Genomic DNA, 7,285 nt, shown 5'->3' with positions numbered 1-7,285 from the left:
AATGTTTGACTCAATCTTTATAATGTTTTTACAATAGATTACACAGGTCAACATACGGACTTGAGTCAAACATAATTGGGTGAAAATGTTGCATTAAATTAAAATGAATGTAAAAATGAACTCTCAGTCAAGGAAAATAGGTAGTCTACAGACAGTAAGACTATGTGTACAAGGCAGACTTGTATTGACCTATGGGCTGTCCCCATAGGAGAACTCTTTGAAGAAACCCTTTTTGGTTCCAGGTAGAACCCTTTTGAGTTCCATTTAGAACCCTTTACACAGAAGGTTCTATGTCGAACCAAAATCAGTTCTACCTGGAACCAAAAAGGGTTCTACCCGGAACAAAAAGGGTTATCCTATAGGGACAGCCATAGAAACCTTTTGGAACCCTTTTTTCCCAAGAGTGTAGGATCAGTTTAGCTATTTATATCATAATGAATAAGACTATATGGACAGATGGGAACCTGATCCTGGATCAGCATACCTACTCTGAGATGCTTTGTAGATACTGGCCTAGGACACCAACCGGGCTGTCTCAGTCTGGCAGGATGCTAATGTCTCCATCTCAATAGTCTAATGTGGCATCCTCTCCTCATCTCCTCTCCTAAGTAAAAGTCCATTACAATGGTTTGAAAGAGCTGGACAGGTGAAACCAGGGAGGCCATTGTAGACTATTGAAATGGATCCCTGCTAGACATCCCATGCTGTCCTGTAAAGTAATGACCTCTCTGACTTCAGTCAGGTGATGGTGTGAATTTAATTTAATTTATTTGGTTAAAAACATATACAGGAAGACGTACATTGTATTCCCAGGGGACAGCACTTAGCAGTATTAATTAAAACACTTGTTTCCAAAGGTGTTCCTCTATGATAAAAAGTAGCCTACAACACTATTTTGACTAAAACAGACTCACCACCTGAGAATGTATACCTTTAAACATATTACATGATGTTCATCACATGTTTATTACATTTTATAACATGTTTTTAATACAGTTTAGTTTCATATAAGGCTGTAATGCTGCATAAAATGGGTACCGCTTTTAATCTTATGGAAGTTAATCTTGTGGCATCTGACATTTCTCGCTACGGTGCAGAGACATTTAATCTATGAAGAGTTATGATGTCATTACATTTCTCATTGAATAACATTTCACTGATGGAAATCCTCATAAGCTGCCTCTTATGAAACAGTCTAATCACAGATTTGATGAGATCTACATCGAGATATAGGATCTACATTAATCTACACACATCTCTCCTTGTAACTTAATTCTGTGGAAATGGACTGAGAACTGTCGAGCAGCTCCCCTGAGGTTTTTTAGAATAAAAATATTAGATATCTCAATATTGACTCAAATCTCCCCCTTAGATGGAATCTACATTTAAACATGAAGTTTTCATCCCAGCTCTTGGCTTGTATCCAAGTCAGTGATCTAATGTCTACTAAGACCAGTCTCTCTCCCTCTCTGCAGGCTGGCTGACTGTTAAACAAGGAAGGCAGCTTCTGCAGACTGGAGTATTTATAGAGGAGCTCCCTGGTGATTAGTGTGATCATTAGACAGATAGAGGAGCTCCCTGGTGGTTAGTGTTATTATTAGACAGGCAGAGGAGCTCCCTGGTGGTTAGTGTTATTATTAGACAGGTAGAGGAGCTCCCTGGTAGTTAGTGTTATTATTAGACAGGTAGAAGAGCTCCCTGGTGGTTAGTGTTATTATTAGACAGGTAGAAGAGCTCCCTGGTGGTTAGTGTTATTATTAGACAGGTAGAGGAGCTCCCTGGTGGTTAGTGTTATCATTAGACAGGTAGAGGAGCTCCCTGGTGGTTAGTGTTATTATTAGACAGGTAGAGGAGCTCCCTGGTAGTTAGTGTTATTATTAGACAGGTAGAGGAGCTCCCTGGTGGTTAGTGTTATTATTAGACAGGTAGAGGAGCTCCCTGGTGGTTAGTGTTATTATTAGACAGGTAGAGGAGCTCCCTGGTGGTTAGTGTTATCATTAGACAGGTAGAGGAGCTCCCTGGTGGTTAGTGTTATTATTAGACAGGTAGAGGAGCTCCCTGGTAGTTAGTGTTATTATTAGACAGGTAGAGGAGCTCCCTGGTAGTTAGTGTTATTATTAGACAGGTAGAGGAGCTCCCTGGGGGTAAGTGTTATTATTAGACAGGTAGAGGAGCTCCCTGGTGGTTAGTGTTATCATTAGACAGGTAGAGGAGCTCCCTGGTAGTTAGTGTTATTATTAGACAGGTAGAGGAGCTCCCTGGTGGTTAGTGTGATCATTAGACAGGTAGAAGAGCTCCCTGGTGGTTAGTGTTATTATTAGACAGGTAGAGGAGCTCCCTTAGTCTGATCATTAGACAGGTAGAGGAGCTCCCTGGTGGTTAGTGTTATTATTAGACAGGAAGAAGAGCTCCCTGGTGATTAGTCTGATCATTAGACAGGTAGAGGAGCTCCCTTAGTGTGATCATTAGACAGGTAGAGGAGCTTCCTGGATGTTAGTGTTATTATTAGACAGGTAGAAGAGCTCCCTGGTGGTTAGTGTTATTATTAGACAGGTAGAGGAGCTACCTTGGTGTTATCATTAGACAGGTAGAGGAGCTCCCTGGTGGTTAGTGTGATCATTAGACAGGTAGAGGAGCTACCTTAGTGCTATCATTAGATAGGTAGAGGAGCTACCTTAGTGCTATCATTAGATAGGTAGAGGAGCTACCTTAGTGCTATCATTAGATAGGTAGAGGAGCTACCTTAGTGCTATCATTAGATAGGTAGAGGAGCTACCTTAGTGCTATCATTAGATAGGTAGAGGAGCTACCTTAGTGCTATCATTAGATAGGTAGAGGAGCTCCCTTAGTGCTATCATTAGATAGGTAGAGGAGCTACCTTAGTGCTATCATTAGATAGGTAGAGGAGCTCCCTTAGTATTATCATTAGACAGGTAGAGGAGCTACCTTAGTGCTATCATTAGACAGGTAGAGGATGGAGGAATTGCAGTTATACAAAAACATGGGATGTTGTTACACAGGTTCTACACACTCACAAACACGCACACACACACACACACACACACACACACACACACACACACACACACACACACACACACACACACACACACACACACACACACACACACACACACACACACACACACACACACACACACACACACACACACACATAAAATACATCCATTCTCTACACAACTATGTGTGGAAATCTCACTAGTCACCCTCTTGTCCTCCCCCCTACTCCCTTGTCTCTCTGCATCCCTAAATCATGATTCACCATCACCCTTTCAGCTTCTCCTCTCCTCCTCTGTGCTCCCTCTCTCTCTCAGCTCATTATGTCTAATGGAATAACAAGCATTAGCTTTCCAGGCAGGCGAGGCGAGCTAAATGGAGCACCAGCAGCCAGAACCTCTCCAAGCCTTTTCTCTTACCTCTCCTTCCCAATCCACAGCGCTCACCGAGCGGATGCACTTAGAGAACAATTGGATAGCTAATCCCTTCCCCTAATCTCCTGACTCTCTGTTGCATGGATGACTGCTATTCCCAGTCCTATTTTTACCAGCGTTTAAGGCCAGGATTAGGAGCCTCTGCAGCCAAGTGGTACTGTTTAATACCCATGTTTAAGTGAGGTTCTATTCCGGAGCGCCTGTTTATCGTAATCGTTATTCATTCATCTCCTTAAATCTAGTTACGCTTCTCTGTGTGTGTGTGTGTGTGTGTGTGTGTGTGTGTGTGTGTGTGTGTGTGTGTGTGTGTGTGTGTGCGTGTGCGTGTGCGTGTGCGTGTCTGTGTCTGTGTGTGTGTGTGTGTGTGTGTGTGTGTGTGTGTGTGTGCGTGTGCGTGTGCGTGTGAACGCAGATAGTTGTTGTTGTGTTTTATGGGGCTAGGACTACTATAAATCTCCCCTGGGGAGGTGGAGTAGGTAGACTAAGTGGTACACAGCAAATTCTCCAGTGTTAAAAAAATAAGATAAATCAACACTGAAAGTGTTCAGTCTGTGGACCCATATAGAGACTGGAACAGTGTTAAATTAACGCACTGCTTAGTGTAAAGCCTTATTCAAATATTTCCCAGAGTGCCTTGTCTTTGGAGAAAATTGTAGTTAGCACAAATGACTGTATTTGTTAGTGACGAAGACATGGTTGTGACGGAGACATTCATCCATTTCCGGTCCTACGGAATTCACCAAGTGAGATCCTAAGCAAATATTATTTATTTAATATAATACCATACATATTCCATAAGGCCTTATTCTGAGGGCCTAAGTTTACCCTAATAGAGGGGCCTGAAACTCATACACATCACTTTGAACCAAAACCACGTCCATCATTTGTTTGTTACAATGTCATGTTTGTGCATATACATTGATTGATTGATTGGGGTACACAAAGATAAATAACATATCATATTTTCTAAACTAATCCAACCAGATATTTAGATTTTTTGCACCCGTTACTGAAATTGTATGGTATCTGGTATGGCAACTGCATGGCAACTCTTTTGACTCATCACATACGCTGCTGCTACTGGTTATTATCTATCCTGTTTAGTCCCTTTACCCCTATCTATACAGTGCATTCAGAAAGTATTCAAACCCTTTGACTTTTTCCACATTTTGTTACATTACAGACTTATTCTAAAATGGACAAAAAATATATTTTTGTTCCTCATCAATCTACACACAATACCCCATAATGACAAAGCGAAAATAGGTATTTAAAAATATATACTGTATATAAATATTATTTACATAATTATTCAGACCCTTTGCTATGAGACTCAAAATTGATCTCAGGTGCATCCTAATTCCATTGATCATCCTTGAGATGTTTCTACAACTTGATTGGAGTCCACGTGTGGTAAATTCAATTGATTGGACATGATTTGGAAAAGCACACACCTGTCTAAATAACGAGACAGTATTGTGTCGAGGCGCAGATATGGGGGAGGGTACTGAAAAATGTCTTTAGCATTGAAAGGTCCCCGAAAACACAGTGGCCTCCATCATTCTTAAATGGAAGAAGTTTGGAACCACCATGACTCTTCCTAGAGCTGGCCGCCCTGCCAAACTGAGTAATCAGGGGAGAAGGGCCTTGGTCAGGGAGGGGACCACGAACCCGACGGTCATTCTGACAAAGCTCCAGAGTTCCTCTGTGGAGATTGGAGAACCTTCCAGAAGGACAACCATCTCTTCAGCACTCCCCCAATCAGGCCTTTATGGTAGAGTGTCCAGACGGAAGCCACTCCTCAGTAAAAGGCACATGACAGCCCGCTTGGAGTTTGCCAAAAGGCACCTAAAGGACTCTCAGACCATGAGAAAAAGTCAAGGGGTCTGAATACTTACCGAATACACTGTATGTACATATCTACCTCAATTACCTCGTTCACCTGCACATCGACTCGGTACTGGTTCCCATGTGTATATGTTGGGAAGTAAGCATTTCACGGGTAGTCTACACTTGTTGTTTACGAAGCATGTGATTGATAAATACAATTTTATTTTATTTTATTGATTTTTTTTCGTTTGTTCCAGTTTAAATGCTTTAGGTAGTGTCCTCACAATGCTCCTGACCCTGGCACTCATTCTGAATGTGGTCACAGGTGAATACAAATTTCAACTGTTGGATATACTAACTTTGGCTGGATTCCAATAGGAATAACACATCTTTGCAAGCCAGAAGTTTGTGGCTTGCAGTTAGGGTTGCAAATTTCCGGTAACTTTCCTGAAAATTCCCAGGTTTACCAGAAATCCTGTAGACCTGGTCGTAAAGGCTGTTCAAGTCCAGGAAGACATTAGGTTTTGAGGCTGTATAGTGGCAGGGTGGCGATGACCACTTGTGTGTTGGGGAAAGTGGAATAAGAAGCTTTATGGAATGTTTTAGAGTGTTGTTTCTCTGTTTCTCTGTCTCTCTCTCTCTCTCTCTCTCTCTCTCTCTCTCTCTCTCTCTCTCTCTCTCTCTCTCTCTCTCTCTCTCTCTCTCTCTCTCTCTCTCTCTCTCTCTCTCGCTCTCTCTGATTCAGAGGGGTTGGGTTAAATGCAGAAGACATATTTTGGTTGAATGCATTCAGTTGTGCAACTGACGAGATATCCCCTTTACCTGTATTAGAGTAAAAATAGGACCTCAAAATAAGGCCTTATGAAATACGTATGGTATTCTGTTAAATATATATTTTTCTAATGATAAAATATTATCTTAGGATCTCACTTGGTGAATTCCATAGGACTAAGATGGTTTATTTGCAACAATCATGTCTCTTTTGATTTAACACTCAGTGTTATTTATATATATATATCTTTTTTTATACAGGAGAAGTTGCTGTGTAGAGTAATTGGATTTAATTGTGTTTCACCTTGGGATTTGTATGGCTCTGTCTCTGTACGTGGAGCTCATCTTTCATTGAGCATGTGGTGCACTGTGGGTAAGCAGGGAGTCGTTTCTGTTTTAATACTGTAGCCTGTAATGGTGTGGGATCATTGTGTACCACAGCAGAGGCATCACTATTCATAACAGGAAGGGTGATAACAGCACATATCCACCCATAGAGAAATTGAGAGATATGGAGCTGTCGGGGGGAAAAGGTTGGCTTAATGGTTGTTGCAGATCATCTGGCAGGTCTATATGACAAATTACAGGCAACATTTAAAGTGCCTGGGAGGAAGCTCTAGCTCCTCTATGTTATCTTAACAGATAGGGGGCCAGTCTCAGTCTGTGGAAGCAGCCAGTGCGTCCAGTTGGTCACATACATTATTCCCTGATTGAGTTGCTCAGTTTTTACCACAACACTTTATGAAATCTGCATACGCAAACAACTCTGTCTGTCCAAGGTGGATTATTACAAGGCCAGGGATCACTACTGTAAAAGAGAGGTGATTGGCAGGCCAGGGATCACTACTGTAAAAGAGAGGTGATTGGCAGGCCAGGGATCACTACTGTAAAAGAGAGGTGATTGGCAGGCCAGGGATCACTACTGTAAAAGAGAGGTGATTGGCAGGCCAGGGATCACTACTGTAAAAGAGAGGTGATTGGCAGGCCAGGGATCACTACTGTAAAAGAGAGGTGATTGGCAGGCCAGGGATCACTACTGTAAAAGAGAGGTGATTGGCAGGCCAGGGATCACTACTGTAAAAGAGAGGTGATTGGCAGGCCAGGGATCACTACTGTAAAAGAGAGGTGATTGGCAGGCCAGGGATCACTACTGTAAAAGAGAGGTGATTGGCAGGCCAGGGATCACTACTGTAAAAGAGAGGTGATTGGCAGGCCAGGGATCACTACTGTAA

The sequence above is a fragment of the Salvelinus namaycush genome, chromosome 4, assembly GCF_016432855.1.
Source record: "Salvelinus namaycush isolate Seneca chromosome 4, SaNama_1.0, whole genome shotgun sequence".
NCBI lineage: Eukaryota > Metazoa > Chordata > Actinopteri > Salmoniformes > Salmonidae > Salvelinus > Salvelinus namaycush.
This window is presented reverse-complemented; position numbering follows the sequence as displayed.